Source organism: Castor canadensis, chromosome 11 (assembly GCF_047511655.1).
Source record: "Castor canadensis chromosome 11, mCasCan1.hap1v2, whole genome shotgun sequence".
NCBI lineage: Eukaryota > Metazoa > Chordata > Mammalia > Rodentia > Castoridae > Castor > Castor canadensis.
Window position 1 is genome coordinate 134,419,979 of NC_133396.1, and position 21,004 is coordinate 134,440,982.

The 21,004-nt window shown below is 35.9% G+C and overlaps 1 pseudogene; it reads right to left on the bottom strand.

The window, feature by feature from the left end:
• Nucleotides 1-1,503: 1,503 nt before the first annotated feature.
• LOC141413656 (complement factor H-related protein 1-like) lies at nt 1,504-14,966 on the bottom strand (annotated as a pseudogene).
• Nucleotides 14,967-21,004: the final 6,038 nt, after the last annotated feature.

Below are 21,004 nucleotides of genomic sequence, written 5' to 3' on the forward strand. Positions count from 1 at the left end.
AAGGGGGATCAAATTGTCCCTGTTTGGAGATGATATAATTCTTTATATAGGAAACCCTATCAAAAATAAAAGAACTGGTAGCAAAATCAGAAAAGTAGCAATATCAAATTAGCATAATAAAATCAGTGCTTTTCTGCATAGCAATAGTCAATAAGTTGAGAATTAATGAAAGAAATCTCATTCCCAATAATTCCAAAAATTCAATGTAGCAATAAATTCAGCAAAAGGATTGAAAGTGCCCTATCATGAAAATTATAATAACTTGATGAAAGAAACTGAAGAGATTAAAAATTGCAGGGATCTCCCATAAACATGGATTGGAAAAATTAGTATTAAAATGCCCATGCTACCTAAAAAGTAGCATAGAATTAATATCTAGAATATATGAAAAACTCAAAAAGCTTAGCAAAAAGTCAGCTAACCAACTAAAAATAAGAAAAATCACCTAAATAAAAAAATTTTTAAATGCAGAAATACAAATAGTCAACAAATGTATGAAAAATCCTTAACATCATTACCTATCATAGAATTGTAAATTAAAACCACAATGAGATATCATATCACCCATTTACAGTGGCTATTACAAAAAAAAAAGAAACCTAAAAATATCAAGTGCTCATGAGGTTTTAGAGAAAAAGGAACTCATATGCTGTTGGAGAGTGTGTAATGTAAGACAGCCGTTATGGAGAACAGTATGGAGGTTTTTCAAAAACCTGAAACTAGAGCTACCACAAATGATCTTTTTATCCCCCTACTGGGGATGAATACAAAGAAATGAAGTCAGCATACCAAAATCTGCACATGTATGTCTATTGTACCACTATTCATAATAGCTAAGACATGGAATCAGTCTAGATGTTCATCAGTAAATGAGTTAATAGAGACAATGTATTATGTTCATATAATGGAATACTGTCCAGTCATTAAAAAGACATGCATCTTGTCATTTACATTGAAATGGGTGGAACTAAAGGATACTATTTTAGCAAAATAAGCAGAGAAAGACAAGTCTCATGTGTTCTCTTTAGTATAGGGAAGATTTTTAAAAATCAATGTGAATGTAGCATAGTGATTAGTAGAGTTTGGGAAGGGTGTATGTGGGGGTGAAGAGGGATGAAAGGAGGTTGGATTTGATCAGTGAAAAGTATATCTATATATGGACATATCGTTATGACCCCCATTAATATGAACAATCAGAGGCTGGTGGAATGGCTCAACTGGTAGTGTGCCTGCTAGCAAGCATGAAAACCTGAATTCAAACCCCATCCCACCAAAAACAACAACAAAAAACCCAAAGAAAATATAGACAAATTATAATTAAAAATAAATTATAATTCAAAAATTGTAACATTCTTAAACCATGAATATATGTAATTTCATTTGTCATTTAAATATTTTTATATAAAAGGATTTCCAAACCTTTAATATTTGGTAGTCTGACAGCAAAAATAGTTATTTGTTAATATATAAATATTCTATTATGAACAATAGAAAATCTAATCATCACAATGATTTTCTCAGGATCTCTGAACTTATTGATGTACTTAAACATTTGGGTGGTTCTGACCACTCTCCATTTTTACATGTATTTTCTTGTTTCCCTGAAGTTGATACAAAGATGGCACTGATATTCAACTGAAGAATGTGGTGCATATTCTTGCAATGGGAATGAAGTAATGTCTTCATTGTCAATAGGTGGAGGAGATCCACATTTTCCTGTAGAATCTGAAAAGCATCATTTGATTTATTAAGAGACCAAATCAATGCACAGGCAATGCACAGTGCTCTTTATAATATCAAAATTTTGTGATTTCTGGTTATAGAATGATTGCTTGGAGAAATTTCAAAAATAAAATGGGAAGTTACACTATTTCAGTTTATCCTTTCACCTCACTGAAGGCACATATAAAACAATGAATATGTTTGCTGTGCAATATTCCAGTGTTAACATTGGCTTAACAAATAAATTCTAAGCAGATAGATACCTGAGACAAAGTTTCAAGTTCTTACATATAACATATTGCTGGATTTATTGTATCTCTCATCAAAGAATTATAAATTCAGAGAATGTAATGGAGAATTATTGGCTTTCTTATGCAGTGAACATGAGCAAAAAACAATTCTACCTTTACTTCAGTTAAGGAAGCACAACTAAAAATATTGGACATATTATTTTTTAAGAAACTACAAGTCTCTGGAAAAAAAGAAAATTCAGTCTGGCTAGGAACTTCAAGGATCAAGAAATAACACTGTAATGTGGTATTTGAGTTCTCTTCTGAACTCCTCTGTATCCTGGATGGAGTACTAGAGAAGAACACACTCAGGAGTGATATCAGGATCCAATAAAGAAAATCCCAGAAGGAGCTTATCTCTTTGCCAGAGGGCCAAGAAACAGCAACCTAGCAAGACAGAAACCTTTTTGCAGTAAGATATGACTTAATCTAGAAAACACATCAATGTCCGCCTCTGTACTCTCTGTTACCAGAGGCAACCCAAGCATTGGGGTGGGAAGACCTCACTCCCCTTTTCTGTCTCATAGCCTGAAGCAAAAATGTCTTGAATCAGCAACAAAGAAACTATGCCTTACCTAATGTAGAACAAGAATCAAATGAAAGTTGTTTTTTCATCAATGACCACAGAGATCTCAGGAATTGAAAGAAAAGAACTGTCAATCTCAAATTCTATATGCACTGAGTGTATCCTTTAGAATAAGGGCATAAATGAAAACATTCTCAGACAAAAGCAGACTAAGAATTTGTCTTCAGCAGTCACCTTTATTCAGTTTATATTACTTTATGGGTGCGTATAAATTGCACATAATAAGGAGTTTTATTATGTTGTGTACTTTGATCATATTCACCTTTTCATTACTCTGTCTTATCCCCCTCTGTTCCCTGCTTTCCCTTTACTTGTTTGTAGACTGCCTCACAGCAGAGTTACCTTTAGTATACCTAAAGGAATTCTGTAAATAAAAATGAAAGGATACCAGTAGGTGTTTGAGATTTCATGAAGGAGGAAAAAAACCCATGTAATTGATAAAAAAAGAAAGCTACAAGCATAATAAACTATCTTTCTCCTCATGAGTTTGCTGAACTATTTGTGGTGCTTGAGGGAAAATTGTATCATTTGATAATGGTGCTGAAGGCACATACAAGAAATACTAAAGGCATTTTAGTTTATAATGTGGGAAGGGTAAATTTAAGCAGAAATTTCCATATGTAAATTAAGTATAAAATGTTGACAGTAGTAGAGTCATATTTATATATGGAGCAAATACTTTAAAAATGTGGATGGGGAAAATGTCAGAGAGACACTCAGAAAGGATGAAGATAAGTAGAAATAAAATTTTTCTTAATAATGCCCTAACATAAAGGAGGAAAAGAGAAACAGGACTAAGAGACAAAGAAAACAAATACAAACAAATAAAAAGATAGACATTCTTATCATATTGATAGTTACTTTAAATGTAAAAGGTCTAAATCTATCAATTAAAAGATTGAGAATAGCAAGATGGATTGGTAAACAAGAACCAACTATATGCTGTCATTATCAAATTCTCTTCAACGACAACAAAATAGGTACAATTACTTAACGAAGAGAAAAATGTAAGGTGAAAAAAATGTGAAAAATGAAAATAGATAATATTCTATCCATTATTAGTTTTCCTTATTTCCTGAGATCTCCATATTGGAGTCTTCATGGCTAAGTACCCATGCTTCTTTTTATCAATACAGAAATTCAGTGGATGACCTCAGCAGTCACAGACCTTCAAATATAATCTATATACTGAAGATGCCAAAAGTTATATCAGATTCTATGATTTCTCTTCCACTACATATGCCACATCTCAAATGGATATCTAGTTAGGGCTTACAAATGTATGTGATGTATTTTTATATACTTATTCCTCAGAAAATAACCATGACTTCATGAGTAAGATGAAGAACTTCCTTTGGCTCCTTTTTCCTTCAATCTGGCTGGATCTATCTTGAAAAAAATACACAATATTTCCTGGATGAATTCACAAAAAGAATAAAATTTTAACCATACCATTTTATTTGCATTCAAAAACATTTTCAACAAGAATAACTCCACTTTTTAAAATCAACATATTTTATGCTAATTAACTTCTCTAACAAAAATTGTGGAAGATGATAGTTTACCTTTGCATTGAGGTGGTTTGCTCCAAGTTCCCTTTAGACAGATCCCTTCTATTTCCCTAAATATTTCTAAAGGTTGGTTATGTTTATAATGTACTTTCTTACTAGATGGATATTTGTCCATCTGTCTTGATATTATAATTGTTGCTTTCACTGTAAGTGGATTCACACAGGAATCATCTAAATAGAAAGAAAAAGAAAGTATGTCTACCCAGTGTTCATTTTGAGTAGCGAGTCAATGAATAAAATTCCAAATATAGTTAAAGGGTCATTGAATATCACTAGGTAATCTACCATGAAGGAAGTGACTGCTTTTAATAAATGTCAGTGTAATGTTGAGGAATAAAAGATAGTGTTCATGTCCTTAAATCTCTCCCATTCTTCACCAGAACACAGATAACTTTTTGTCATTTGGAAGCCAGTGAAGAGGAAAAATTTTCATGAACATTTCTCTTTTTGTACAATAAATATTACATGTTCTAAAAATGCAAGATAAATTGAGAAGAACATCAAACCACATTTCACAGTTAAAAATAATTAACTGCCATTGAACTTATGGCTGTAGGTGCTAAACCCGATTCACAATAAAACATGAATGTCAACACTACAGTGCTGTAACATTTTATAGACATTTACTTTGTAAACATTTAAATGTGACATCATTAGCAGTTATGGAGAACAAGAATGAATTGTAGATAAATGTCTATGGGGACAACCACTAGACAGCTCCTTCTAAAGTAGAGCAGGCACAAAGTCCAGGAAATCCACTCTCAGTAACACACCCCCAGAGAAATTAAGAAACAAAACAGCATGACTGTAAAATGTCATATAATTTCTTGGACATACTTGAGATATTCATGGCTACCATCATATTTGTTTTTAATTCTATAATCATTTACCTTTGAGTGATTGAGCAATTTCAATGTATATGTTATTATACACTCTAAAGTAATGCTTACTGATAGGTGCTTTTATTTTGCTCTATACTTATCAAAAAATCTGTGTATTCACTTATACACATCTACATAGTTACTGTAGGTCAGTCTATCTGCTTGTCACAGCAGTGTACTTACTGACACGGATGCATTTGGGAGGAGGGGACCAGCCACTCTCTGTACACACAATTGTGTTCTCCTTGTTTGGAATACTATAGCCAAGATAGCACTGAATTTTCACAGATCAATCCTGTACATATGTTCTTGATGAAGATGGAGAAATTCCAGGCTCCACATATCTGAGAACACATTGTCCTAAACAAAACAATAATAAATGGAAAAAAGAGAGAAAAAATTAATTTGGCCGAAGTACTAAATTAAAAATGTATATTTGCAATGTTTAAATAGATTGCACAACATTCATAAATAATGTGAAGTTAAGAGAAACTAAAAATAATAGAAAATGTTTAAAAGGATGTTATTTATCTTTAGTTTTTTAATAAAAACCTGTGTAAATAAGAAATTATTCTCATGAAGTCTTTATCTTCACTTTTCATGTGATTTTAATGAAGAACTCATTATAAAGGACAAAACAGGGTGGTTTTGTTCCTACAAATCTTCCTTTGGTCCTCCTCCCCCATTGTTTATATACTGAGTCTCACCAGACTGGTCTTGACTCGCAATCCTCTTGCCTCCACCTCCTGAGTGCTAGAATTACAGGTGTGAACCACCACAACTGTGCTTTGTCACTATTTTTTTCATTCAAATCTTTATTGTAATCCCTGTGTGCTCTTTCTTCTCCACCCTTGGAAAGAATTATGCATATATAATTGTAAAGACATTTACTTACTGCGGCATGGCACTGCTGCCACCATCCTTCTTTCATGCAGTAAATATCCCAGATGAGTTTAAAGGAATCATATAATTGTAATCACAACAATAGCTGTATTGTTTTCCTATAGGTGCTGGAAAGTATGGTCTATATCTGTGCATAATATAGATGTCCATGTTTTATTTGTGGAAAATCACAAGGCTTCACTTGCAAGAAAGAAAGTGTAAGTAAAAATTTTATTTTAGCAAACAGTCATATCAGAGATAAAAATTCATTAATTAATTATCTTCCAGTGTTAACATAATCATACACATTATAGTAAAGTTTCCATAACAAGCAAAGCATAGAATTCAGATGACTGAGGTATTTAAGGCAGCCTTTGCTAATGAAGTTGAAATTATATCTTGTGGATCACCAGAAAACTATGAAAATTTGTTGATATCCAAATAGTTAAGATTATGATAAGCATGCATTTGTTTCTAAATTTAGTTGGAAAATTGGGGAGTTTAAAATGTAAAATATTTTAAGATGAGGTGTAATTGTATTTTATATATTTTCTTATGTATTGAATAATTTTAACACTCATTTTAAGTGCTACATTATTATAATGTTTTTCAAAAAATTGTCCTTTGCATGAGCTTCTTTAGAAACAAATAATATTTTAAATATCAGGACAGAATTTCTTTTTTTCCAGGAAGGAAACCTCATGCAAATGTCTAAAAGAATTCCCCTACACACTTGCACGCACACAGGCACACACACACAAATACATTCAGAGCCACACATGCAACTCAGACCCACATACAAACATACACACACATGAACACAGACACACATGCACACACAGGCAATCACACATGCATGCATACAGGCAAATATATAGACACACACACACATGAACACACAGCCATGTACATACACACATGCACACACACACTCTGAGGCACACACATACACAGACACATATGCACACACTGGAACACCCACAAGCACACACACACATATGCACAAGCACACATGCATTCACACACAAGTATTTTGTAGCATCCTTAAATTTATTTATCAATTTTCCTTTTTTGTTTGATTACAAAAATTTTCAAAAGTTCCTGCACACTGGTGATATGAATTATAGGTGTTGATCCCTTGCTAACACTATATGTATTTCACTAACAAAGGCTAACAAATGACACCTTTCTGGGCACACTGTCTTGGTCTGTGGTCCCTATCCCTAGTATTGACAGATACATTCCCACTTCCATGAAGTCTCCACTGCTGAAATTGCAGTGCTTATTTAGGACTTCGTTTCTTCCCTTTTAATTAACATTTACATTTTTCCAGATCACTTTTTTTTTCTTTTGCTGGGACGGGAATGAACTCATGGCTTCACACTTGCAAATCAGGTGCCTACTACTTAATTCACAGTCCAGTCCATTTTCTTTGGCTATTTTGGAGACAGGATCTTGTGAACTATGTGCCTAGGCTGGCCTTAAATGTGAGAGTTCATATTGCAGCCTCCCAAGTAGCTAGGATTACAAGTTTTAGCCACCAATGCCTGGCTTCCAAATGACCTCTTTAATTTTTTAAAAATTTAGAGTATTTGCTATTTTATGAATTTCTTCATGCTGTGTCTGTATGTGTGTCATTTAACAATAACTGTTTCTTGGGCAACTTTGAACATTTGGATTACGGGAAGTAACTTTTTTTAAACAAATATGCTAAAACACCCATTCAATCATAGTGCAGAGAATTGAAAACTAGTGTAAAATGCATAATAAATGAAGTTATCTATCTCGTTACAATGTTTCATAGAACATCAATGAAATGAATTAATCCACTGAGATGTCTTTTCAAAAGTGCAGAAAGAAACATAGTTACAAGTTTAGAATTTGATAACAGATTTGAGCCACTTTGCTACTCTTCTGTCTGGTGTGGAAAGAAGTTGATACCTAGACACAGTATGGTATTCCACACAGGGTCTGGTCAGCATAGTTGGGCAGTCCTTACAACAGCTTGAATCTACTTCTTACAGTCCTACCAATGTAGCTCTTGGTCTAATTATTAACTGTTTGGTTCCATCACAGCATTGATTCACACTGATTCTAAAATTCACTAAAATATTCATTGGTTTTTGTTGCTGTTGTGAATCTGTCTGAAATGAGAAGCTCATTTCTTTGACCCAAGCCCAGCATCTGAGAATTATCACTGCTAAATTTCATCTTACTAAATTCAACCTGGCACACAGGATTCTCTTTGAATGATCTGTCCTAGTGTAGATTCACTTTCATCATCTTTTGTGTCATTCCAGTTATGGATTTATATGTATGTCCCCTAAAATGTAAATTATTTGGTGACCCAAATAAATAATGAATAAGGCCTGAGAAGAAAGTCCTATGTCTAATAATTAGATAAGGTTATTTAATGAAATTACAAACAAATGAAACATGCAACTGATCAATATTTTATCATGTCAGTGAGAACTTCAGGAAGTCCATAGTGAAATTACCTTGTTGAAATCTAGATGTAGATTTAGATCTAGATAAGTTGGCTAAGTAAGTGCAAATAAAAATGTTGGTCATATTATTTTTAATATACTATAAGACTGAAGAATAGAAAATTCAGTCTGGCTAGGAATTTCAGAGTTCAAGAAGTGGCACTTCATTACGTTATTTGAGTTCTGTATTGAACTTCTCTGTATCTTTCATGGAGACTGGAGAAGAATACACTACAGAGTGATATTAGGATGCAATAAGGAAACCAATACCAACAGGAACATATCTCTTTAAACAGAGGGCCAGGAAGTACCAACCTAGCAAGACAAAAAACCTTTTTGCAACACAATTTGGCCTAATCTAGAAAAGACATCAATGTCTTTCCAGCCTGTATACATACTCTCCATACCAGAGGCAACCCACACATTGGGGTGGCAAAACCTCACTATGCTTTTCTGTCTCATAGTCAGAAGTATGTGAGAAAAACCTAGATTTAACGCAACATCATGGTGCCAAAAACATACAATGGAGAAATGACAGCCTCTTCAACAAATGTTGCTGGGAAAAGTGGTTATCCATCTGCAAGAAACTGAAACTAGATGTATGTCTATCACCCTGTACTAGTATCAACTCAAAATAGATCAGGGACCTAAATATCAGACCTGAAACTCTGAAGTTACTACAGGAAGGAGCAGGAAACACTCTGGAACTAATAGGTCTAGGGAAGGACTTCCTCAATAGAACTCAGCAGCCCAGTAACTAAGAGAAAGGGTGGACAAATGGGACTTCATAAAATTTAAAAGTTTCTGCACAACAACAGAAACAGTCTCTAAACTGAAAGAACCACCCACAGAGTGGGAGAAAATATTTGCCAGCTATACATCAGACAAGGGACTGATAACTAGAATATACAGGGAACTTAAGAAGCTAAACTCTCCTAAAATCACTGAACCATTTAAAAAATAGGCAACTGAACTTAATAGAACTTTCTCAAAAGAAGAAATTCAAATGACAAAACAGCACATGAAAAAATGCTTGCCATCTCTAGCCATAAAGGAAATGCAAATCAAAACCACACTAAGATTCCACCTCACCCCTGTTAGAATAGCTATCATCAAAAACACCACCACCAACGTGTTGGTGAGGATGTGGGGAAAAAGGAACCCTAATCCACTGCTGGTGTGAATGCAAGCTGGTACAACCACTTTGGAAAAAAATTTGGAGACTTCTTAAAAATCTAAATACAGACCTGCCATATGATCCAGCAATCCCACTCCTGGGGATATACCCAAAGGAATGTGACACAGGTTACTCCAGAGGCACCTGCACAGCCATGTTTACTGCAGCACTATTCACAATAGCCAAGTTATGGAAATAACCAAGATGCCCCACTAATGATGAATGGATCAAGAAAATATGGTACTTGTACACAATGGAATTATACTCAGCCATGAAGAAGAATGAAATCTTATCATTTGCAGGTAAATGGATGGAACTAGAGAACATCCTTCTGAGTGAGGTTAGCCAAGCTCAGAAGACCAAAAATCATATGTTCTCCCTCATATGCAGAATTTAGATCTAGGGCAAATGCAGCAATGTTGTTGGACTGGGATCACATGACAAGGGGAGAGCACATATGGGTGATATAGAAATAGGAAGAAAACCCAAAACATGAAAGTGTTTGATGTCCCCACTCCAGAGGAGCTAATACAGAAACCTTAAAGCAACAAAGGTTATCATGAGAAGGGGATCAGGAACCAGGGTAAAGATCAGTTAGAGATGAATTAACATGGGTCATAACACGTGTACACGAAAGCAATGCTAGGAATATTTCTGGATAGCTATCCTCAACTCAACTTGCAAAAATACTTTGTCTTCCTTTCTTTTCTTCAACAAAACTAGTGATAAAGTCAGAACAGAACCCGTCTAGAACTGAGGGGGAGAAGAGGGGAATGGGTGGGAGAGGGAGGCAGGGGGGAGAAATGACCCAAACAATGTATGCACATGTGAATAAATGAATAAAATAAAAGAAAACAACAATTGTTTGGCAAACACTTTACAGCAGATGTGTAACATCAGGGAACAGGTTATAAAAAGAAGGAACTGGACCCCAACTTGCACCCCCCGGCCTACTAAGTTATGTCCTGTCAAACCCAGAAGGGAAACATAACTTTTTGGGGTTGTAACATGTGCAATAGAATTGTCATAAATACATAAAAATAAACCCATAAACTATGAAATAGCTTGTACAATAATATAAATTTTTATTTATATTAAAATAAAAATTGAAAAAAGGGTCATGAAAATTGAAACAAGGGTCATGAGCCCCATGAACACCAGCTTGAGGTGAACATTGCTATTTGCGAGCACCTCCAAACCATTTGTTCCATCTACACCTGAGTAGAATATTTGCTCAAATTTTTAAAAATCAGGCTTTTTACTGTGTAGGTATAAGTCATCTTTAAGATATAAAGATGGAAATTTCAGACAGGAGGCTTGGTTCAAGTGGTTGTGTACCTGCCTAGCAAATATGAAGCACTGAGTTCAAATGCACCTGCCAAGAGAAAGAAAATTTGCAAGTTTCCTGGCACAAAAGAGATGTTCAATAAACATTATTATTAAGTTCCTATAGTGATAATGTGAGAATCAACTAAAGTTAGATCTTTTTTTATCAAGAGTTAATGTAAAACTATCATTGTGTAGATACCCGCTAATCTCCCCGAATTGCTGTCTACATACTTTGTGAGACATTGCTTGATTTTGCAAGGCTCTTGCAGTCAGACCAAGAGCTGTTTATTACCAGATGCCCTAACCTCAAACTGCTTGATGAGTAAAGTATTTCAAAGGTGGAAAGTGAGGGGAGCCTTCCAAATGCACTTAATGAAGCCAGCATTATCCTGATACCAAAAAGAGACAGCAGAAAAGAAATCTTTTGGCCAATATCCCCAAAGAACATAGTTACAGAAATTATCAACAATATACTCACAAATAAAGTCCAACAGCACATTAAAAAGATCGTTTCCTTGATGCAAGAATGTTCAGCACATGAACATCAATAAACACAATGCATCACATCAACAGAATGAGGGAGAATACCATATGACCAATTCTCAAAAAGCATTTGACAAAATTCAACATCTCTTCATCATAAAAACCCAGAACACACATGAAAGGATCACACCTCAACATAATAAAGTTATGTGGACAAGCTCACAGCCAGCATCATACTGAATGGTGGAAACATTTCCGGGAAGATCTGAAACAAGGCAGAGATGTTCATTCTCATTGCTTTTAATCAATGTAGTACTAGAAGTTTCAGACAAAGGATTAGGCAAGAGGAAGAAATAAAAGGCATATAAATAGGAAGGAGGAAGTTAAATTATCTCTGCTTGGAGATAATGTAATTCTACACTAAGAAAAACTAAAGACTCCCCCTAAGGAGTATTAGAACCAATAAATAGATTCAGTAAATTTCAAGATGCAAAATCAACACACAGAAAATCAGTACCCTTTTATACACCAATAGTGAACAATCATGAAAATATTTCCATTCATAATGTGTATAAAAATAACAGGAATTAATCTAACTATGGAAGTTACAGGCCTCTTTATCAGCTCTTTTACAAAAAGCTGATAAAAGAAATTGAAGAACACACACACAGAATGGACATATCTCTCATGTTCAGTGATTAGAAGATTTCTATTGTGATGTGTTCATACTACCCAAACTGATTTACAGACTTAGAAACTGTCCAATATAACACCAATGGCATTTCTCAAACACTAGATAAACAATCCTAAAACGTATATGGAACCAAAATAAGTAACCAAAGAAGTCTCGAACTAAAGGAAAAAACCTGAAACACATCAGAATACTTAATTCCACCACTTTGCTACCAAGTCACAATAACCAAGCACCATGGACTGGAATAAAATGTGATATCAGACCAATGGGACAGACTATATATCCCACTCACAAACCCACATACACACAGCTAACTGAAAATATTAAAAACGGTCACATTTTAAAAGAATTGGACTTTTCACTTTACTATTTTAGTTTTGAGATCATTTATTGACAATGAACTTGGTAATGTAGATGATAAATGATGTGACAAACATGAGGGGACTGGCCTCAAAATCTCTTTTATTTAGAGCTTGCATTTGAATTACATAGATAGAAAGCTATGTTATTTGCACATCCACTTACACACAATTGGAACTAAATATTAAATGTCTAATGACAGGAGCAAATGGAAAACCTGTTTTTAACCCTGGAAATAGACTTCTTTTTTAAAAATCTAGAGTATAGCAGGCTGTAGCAAACAGTACTGTACTCACAGGCAGAAATGCACATGGGGGGAGTGGACCATCCCCTTCTGCACTTGAGATGGTTTTCTCATTGTCTTGAAGGCTGTAGCCACGACTGCAAAGAATTTGTAGTGTCTCCTTCCTGGTGTGTTTTTCCTGATGAGACAGAATGACCATTTTCTATGAAAGGAAAGAAACACAGCCCTAAAAGAAAAATATACTTAGTGTGCATAAAAAAGTAAAATTGCATTTTAGAACATTTTAAAAAATAGCAACTTTTCAAAACTGAGCTCAAATATAAAAATATTTTTGCAGGGAGCTGGTGCCTGGCAGGGCCTGAGGGGCGGAGAGCCCTGCGGAGTGGAGCAGTGGCTCTGCCAGGCTATGAGGCAGGGACTGGGTGGGCCAGCTGTTCTTTTAGTAGATTATGGAGTGGAGAAGGCTTGCAAGACCTAGGGGTTTAGAGTGCGGTACTTTCAGCTCTCCCTGGTGCTTTACCTCAGCCAAGTGTGTCTCCAGCATCTCAGCAAAGTCCCTTGTTCAAGGAGCTCACGTGGGGAAAAAGGAGCCCTCTTACACTGCTGGTGGGAATCCAACCTGGTCCAAACGCAGCCTATTGTTTTATACAACTATTATACATTAAAAAGAGTACATGCGTGTTTGAGGAAATAATTGTCAATAAATATGAAATTAACATTTTGAAGTAATATGTAATATGACCTTTTTGGCAGGCGTGTCTTCAAGAAGAAAAGAGTCAAGAAGGAAGTCATATGTGGTATGTGGTGGTGGGCGGATAGGGTTGTGCTTACCTTTCAATGCACTTCCTTTGTTCTTTCAACTGACAACCAGAGATATAACTACCAAAAATTTTCTGCTTTATTTTTTTCTCTCTTTTATTTTATCATTTTTACATTTATTTACATGTGTATACAATATTTGTGCCACCTCTCCCCACCCCACTGCTTCAGGGCAGAGGCTCTTTCTCCATCTTGTTCTCTGATTTTGTTGAAGAGAAACATAGGAGCTAGTAGGAGAGACACAGATTTTTGCTAGTTTGAGGTAAAGATAGCTATGCAGAGATTCCTAGCGTTCCTTCCATGTGCTTGTGCATTGCAACCCACATTGGTTCACCTGTGCCAGACCTCTTTGCTACTTCCTGGTTCCCTTCCCATAGTGCTCTATGTTTTGCAGTACATTAGAGATGTGGGGTCAGTAGTATTGTTTATTAATGTCATTGTTTTTATTTTTTCTAGTTATATGGTGATTGCAATTGTATTTAAAATACTTTAGAATACAAAGAATCACTAAGAACAATCCATCAAGATGAAACTGCAGCTTAATTCTGATGAACTTTTTTTTATGGATATATTTTCTGCAGCATAATGTGTAAGGATGGATGTCTGTGTGATATACGTGCGTTATGGTGAAAGATCTGTCAGGACAATTTACAAAATGTATAAAATGTTTATCCGTTTGTACTCATTTTTGTATGTATCTTTATATATGTTATTAGACTTTGCTTTTTAGAACAGGTACACTTACAGATAACTTGAGTAAAAGGTAATGGCATTTCTCATTCCCCAGCCCCAGTGGAAATCTTTCCCATGGTAAATATCATTATCATTAAAGTTATGACCCAAACAATTTATGCACATATGAATAAATGAATAAAAAAGGTGAATTCCAAAAAAAATTCTAGTGACTCTTCGAAGGTACTTTGGAAAAAAAAAAGTTTGTGGTTTAACTAGCTAGTGTATGTGCTTTGGAGTACTGTATTTTCTTTTTTCAAACTTTTACTTATTTATTTATATATTCATTTATTCATGTGTGCATACATTGTTTGGGCCATCTCTTCCCCTGCCTGCCACACCCCCCCCTCCCGCTCACCCCCTTTGGTTCCATACAGAACGTGTTCTGTCCTCTTGCCCAGTTTTGTTGAAGAGAAGACATAAGCAATAATAAGAAAGACACAGTGTTTTTGCTAGCTTGAGATAAGGATAGTTATGCAGAGAGATTCCTAGCATTGCTTCCATGCATATGTGTATTATAACCAGAATTGGTTCATTTCTACCAGACCTCTCACTACTTCCTGGTCATCTTCTCATAGCGGCCTCTGTCAGTTTAAGATTACTTCATTCGCTCCTCTACAGTGGGCCATCAAACACTTTCAAGTTTTGGGTTTCCTACCTTTCCCTACTCCTCCTGTATGCAGTCTCTCCCCTTTTAGTGTGTGACCCATGTCCAATAATATTATCGCATTTGTTTTAGGTCTAAAGTCTGCATACGAGGGAGAACATGTGATTTTTGGTCTTCTGAGCCTGGCTAACTTTGCTTAAGATGATGTTCTCCAGTTCCATCCATTTACTTGTGAATGACAAGATTTCATTCTTCTTCATGGCTGTGTAAAACTCAATTGTGTATAAATACCACATTTTCTTAATCCATTTGTCAGTAGTAGGGCATCTTGGCTGTTTCCATAGCTTGGCTATTGTGAATAGCACTGCAATAAACATGGGTGTGCAGGTGCCTCTGGAGTAACCTGTGTTGCATTCCTTCGGTTATATGCTTAGGAGTGGGATTGCTGAATCATAGGGCAGATCTATGTTTAGATTTTTAAGAAGCCTCCATATTGTTTTCCAGAGTGGTTGCACTAACCTGCATTCCCACCAGCAGTGTCCGAGGGTTCCTTTTTCCCCACATCCTCGCCAGCATCTGTTCTTGGTGGTGTTTTTGATGATAGCTTTTCTAACAGGGGTGAGGTGGAATCTTAGTGTGGTTTTGATTTGCATTCCTTTATGGCCAGGAATGGTAAGCACTTTTTCATGTGTTTTTTGGCCATTTGGATTCCTTCCTTTGAAAAGTTCAGTTGCCAACTTCTTTATTGGTTCATTGATTTGGAGGGAGTTTAGTTTTTTGAGTTCCCTGTATATTCTGGTTCTCAGTCCTTTGTCTGATGTATGGCCAGCAAATATTTTTTCCCACTCTGTGGGTGTTCTCTTCAGTTTAGAGACCATTTCTTTTGTTGTGCGGAAGCTTTTTAATTTCATGTTGTCCTATTTGTCCATCCTTTCTCTTATTTTCTGGGCTGCTGGGGTTCTATTGAGGAAGTCCTTGCCTATATCTATTTCTTCCAGAGTATTTCCTGCTTTTTCCTGTACTAACTTCAGAGTTTCAGGTCTGATATTAAGGTCCTTAATCCACTTTGAATTCATACTAATTTCAGTTTTCTGCAGGCAGATAACCACTTTTCCCAACAATATTTGTTGAAGAGGTTGTTTATTTTCCATTGTATGTTTTTGTCAAAAATAAGGTGGGCATAGCTGTGTGGATTCATATCCTGTCCTCTATTCTGTTCCACTGGTCTTCATATGTTTTTGTGTGCCAGTATCATGCTGTTTTTATTGCTATGGCTTTGTAATATAGTTTGAAGTTGGGTATTGTGATACCTCCAGCATGGCCCTTTTTGCTGAGTATTGCCTTGGCTATTTGTGGTCTCTTATATTTGTAAGTGAACTTTTGGGCAGATTTTTCGATATCTGTGATGAATGTTATTGGACTTTTGGTGGGAATTGCATTGAACATGTAGATTACTTTTGGTAGTATAGCTATTTTTACTATGTTGATTCTACCAAACCATGAACACAGGAGATCTCTCCACTTTCTGTAGTCTTCCTTAATCTCTTTATTCAGAGGTTTGTAGCTCTCCTTGTAGAGGTCATTCACAGCCTTTGTTAAGTTTACTCCTTGGTAATTGATTTTCTTTTTGAGGCTATTGTAAATGGAATTTTTATTGTTAATATCCTTTCTCAATTTATTCATTGTTTTGTGCATAGAAAAGCTAATGACTTTTGTAAGTCCATTTTGTATCCTGTCACATTGCTGAAGCTGTTTATGGTGTCTAGGAGTTTTCAGGTAGTTTTTTGGGTCTTTGAGGTTTATGATCATGTCGTCTACAAATAGGGATAGTTTGACAGTTTCTTTACCTGTTTGTATTCCTTTTATTTCTTCTTCCTGCCTTATTGCTCTGGCTTGGAATTCCAGGACTATGTTGAATAGGAGTGGGGATAGTGGGCATCCTTGTCTCATTCCTGATTTTAGGGGAAATGGTTTCAGTTTTTCTCCATTAAGTATGGTGCTGGCTATCAGTTTGTCATACATAGCTTTACAATGTTGAGGTACATTCCTTCTATTCCTAGTTTTCTTAGAGCTTTTATCATGAAGTTGTGTTGGATCATTCTTTTTTTAGAGCAATGTTTATATTTTATGTTTATATCATATCTTTTGCAAATATTTATGGGATCCCATATACAGAATAGATTATCCCTAATATTTTTTTTCCCTTCTCATTTTATTTATTTATTTTTAAATTCATTTATTCATATGTGCATACATTGTTTGGGGCATTTCTCCCACCAGCCTCCCAACCTCTTATTTACCCTCTCACCCTCCTCACTTCCAGGCAGAACCTGTTCTGCCTTTTTCTCCAATTTTGTTGAAGTGAAGACATAAGCAATAATAAGAAAATCATAGTGTTTTTTTCAAGTTGAAATAAGGATAGCTATACAGAGAGATTCCTAACCTTGCTTCCATGCACAAGTGTATTACAACCTGAATTGATTCATCTCTACCTGACCTCTTTACTACTTCCTGGTCACCTTCCCAAATTGACCTCTGTCATTTTAAGGTTACCGTATTAGCTCCTCTTCAGTGGAAACATCAAACATTATCAAGTTTTGGGTTTTCTACCTATCTCCATCCTTCCCTTATGTGTTTTCCCCTTGTCATGTGACCCAAGTCCAACAACATTGCTCTTCTGTATTTGCCTTAGCTCCAAAGTCCTCATATGAGGGAGAACATATGATTTTTGGTCTTCTGAGCCTGGCTAACCTCACTCAGGATGATGTTCTCCAGTTCCATCCATTTACTTGCAAATGACAAGATTCCATTCTTCTTCATGGCTGTGTAAAATTCCATTGTGTATAAATACCACATTTTCTTAATCCATTCGTCAGTTTTAGGGCATCTTGGTTGTTTCCATAACTTGGTTATTATGAATAGTGCTTCAACATACATGGGTGTGCAGGTGCCTCTGGAGTAACCTGTGTCACATTCCTTTGGGTATATCCCCAAGAGTGGGATTGCTGGATCATATGGCAGATCTATGTTTAGATTTTTAAGAAGCTTCCATATTGTTTTCCAGAGTGGTTGCACTAGCTTGCATTCCCACCAGCAGTGTAAGAGAGTTCCTTTTTCCCCTCCTTCCCCACCAACACCTGTTGTTGGTGGTGTTTTTGATGATAGCTTTTCTAACAGTAGTGAGGTAGAATCTTAGTGTGGCTTTATTTGCATTTCCTTTATGGCCAGAGATGATGAGCATTTTTTCATGTGTTTTTTGGCCATTTGAATTTCTTCTTTTGAGAAAGTTCTGTTTAGTTCAGTTGCCCATTTCTTTATTGGGTCATTGATTTTGGGAGAGTTTAGTTTTTTGTGTTCCCTGTATATTCTGGTTATCAGTCCTTTGTCTGATGGATAGCTGTCAAATATTTTCTCCCACTCTGTGGGTGACCTCTTCAGTGGTGTTGGATTTTATCAAAGGCTTTTTCTGTATCTATTGAGATGATCAAGTGGTTTTTGACTTTGCTTCTGTTAATGTTTTGTATTGCATTTATAGATTTGCATATGTTGAACCACCCCTGCATTCCTGGGTTTTAGCCAAGGTGGTCATGTTGAATGATCATTCTAATATGTTTTTGGATTCAGTTTGCCATCATTTTATTAAGGATTTTTGCATAGATGTTCATTAAAGAGATTGGCCTTCAGTTCTCCTTTTGGAGGTAACTTTGTCTGGTTTTGGGATGAGTGTAATACTGGCTTCATAGAATGAGTTAGGCAGTATTCCTTCCCTTTCTATTTTGTAGAAAATTTTAAGGACAGTTGATATTAGTTCTTCTTTAAAGGTGTGATAGAATTCAGCAGAGATTCTATCAGGTCCCGGACTTTTCTTTCTTGGGAGACTTTATTGCTGCTTTAATTTCACTTCATGTTATAGATCTGCTTAGGTGGTTAATTTCCTCTTGGTTTAGTTTTGTATGGTCATAAGTATCTAGAAATTTGCCCATTTCTTCAAGATTTTCAAATTTATTGGAATATAGGTTCTCAAAATAGTCTCTGAAGATTCCCTGGATTTTTATGGTGTTTGTTGTTATCTTCCCTTTTGCATTTCTGATTTTACTGATTTGGGTTTTTTACCACCTCATTTTAGTCAGATTTGCCAGAGATCTGTCTATCTTGTTTATTTTTTCAAAGAACCAGCTTTTTGTTTTGTAGATTCTTTGTATTCGTTTTTTTTGGGGGGGGTCTCTAGTTCATTAATTTCAGCCCGTATTTTTATTATTTCTCTCCTTTTGCTTTTTTTGGGTTTTGCTTGTTCTTGGTTTTCTAGGATTTTGAGATGTAGCATTAGGTCATTTATTTGAGATCTTTCTGTTCTTTTAATATGTACACTCATTGCTATTAACTTACCTCTTAGGACTGTCTTTGTGAGTCTCATAAGTTATGATAGGTCGTGTTTTCATTTTCATTAACTTCTAGGAACCTTTTAATTTCCTCTTTTATGTCATCAATGACCCACTGACTCTTTGGGAATTTAGAAAGTGCCTTCAAAATTCATGCACTTATGAGTCTGTTTCACATTTAATGAACTAACAGTTCCTGGGGTCATCTCTGGCTTCTCTGATTGGGCATAGCCATGTGAATGAAAATTGGTTTTTGCATCTCTATAGTCAGTGATTATCTTAGTGGGAACATTTCTGGCTCTCTTTCTCCAAACCTCCCTGCTAAATTTCTTCATGCCTTGTCATTTTATTAATTTCCTCAATTAGTATTTGTATCTAAAGATACTAAACCACTGCAGCCACTGCACACTACAGTGTCGTGGGAATGGAATATCTAAGCTATAAAGTCATTCTTTCCCTCAGGTACCAGAGCTGTATGTTCACATGACTGCACTCACCCTCCAGGGGACAAATCCTGAACCGTGAAATTAGGCTAAGAAACAGGAGTACATGAAAGTAGTCACTCTTTTTGCCTGAGATATATGAAGCTTTTTAAATAAACACTTCTCATCAGCAGGATCTTTGATGACTTTCCAGAGACTATATAAATGGTTAGTTTTTTGTAATTTTATGTGATGTTATCATGTCTTTTTGGTGGGATGAATGTAGATCAATTTCGTCAAATAGCTTTTCTGGAAGTCCCTCTAACAAAATGAACTTGAAATATAATTTGTTCAAACATTTTAGGAATCATTACTTGACAAAACTCATCTTGATTAGCTTTCTAAAATATATAAAAAATATGAATACTATTAAGAAGGAACCTAATTATTAGTGCCAGTTTCTAAAAGAAATTTACAACTGTAAGTGTTGCTATACTGAGGTGGCTTTTCACTGTGTTTGTTTACTGTGATTTCTGAGCTGAAGGTTTATTTCTTTGACCTGCCCCCTTTCTCTGGGGCATCTCCCTCCACTGTCTATGTTTTATGACAGTTCACTGTTTGTTTTCCAGTTTTGTGGTGCAGTTCACTTTTGGATGCTGTTCTCTGGCTCAGGAGACCTGCTACGAGGAGTAGCTTATCACCTGCCTGCTCTCAAGTCTTCACTGCATTTCCAGTGTTTGTTTACTGATAGTTTGCACTTAGATTAGCTCCTTGTCCTTCTCCCTTTCTCTGGTGCACTTTCAGTGTTCCACCCTCCCCCTCTGCTGTCCTACTAAATTACAGTTTGCTGTTTGTTATTCAGTTTTGTTGGGGGGAATCAGATTGCCCAGGGGCTGTGCTGGTTTATGTTCCCCAGGGTGACTGGGGAAGTTCTGCATGGTGTGTGGTGCTCACCTGTTTGTTTTGTCAAATGAAGAGCAGACAGGTTTGGAGCTGACAGCAGCGGCAGAAGTGGTGATGACAGCAGCAGTGAGAAATGGCTCCAAATTTTCTCAGTGTAACATGGCGTGGGGGGACTTTCCACTGGTTAGGGATTCAGGCTGTTGAAGGCTTGATTCTGGTTGGTTCTTTATTTCTGCTTGATGGAGGAAGGAGAACAGAAGGAAGGAAAAAGAAAAGAAGAAAGAAGAAAGAAAAAAATTGCCATGGGGAAGGAGGATCTCCCTGGGGCTGGACCTGCCTTGCTGGCTATGCAATGAGTCACAAATGTTAGGTGCAATTAAAAGCTGATTTGTGCATCAGTCTTTGAATTTTTTCCTGCACCTAGTGTGATGGCAGTT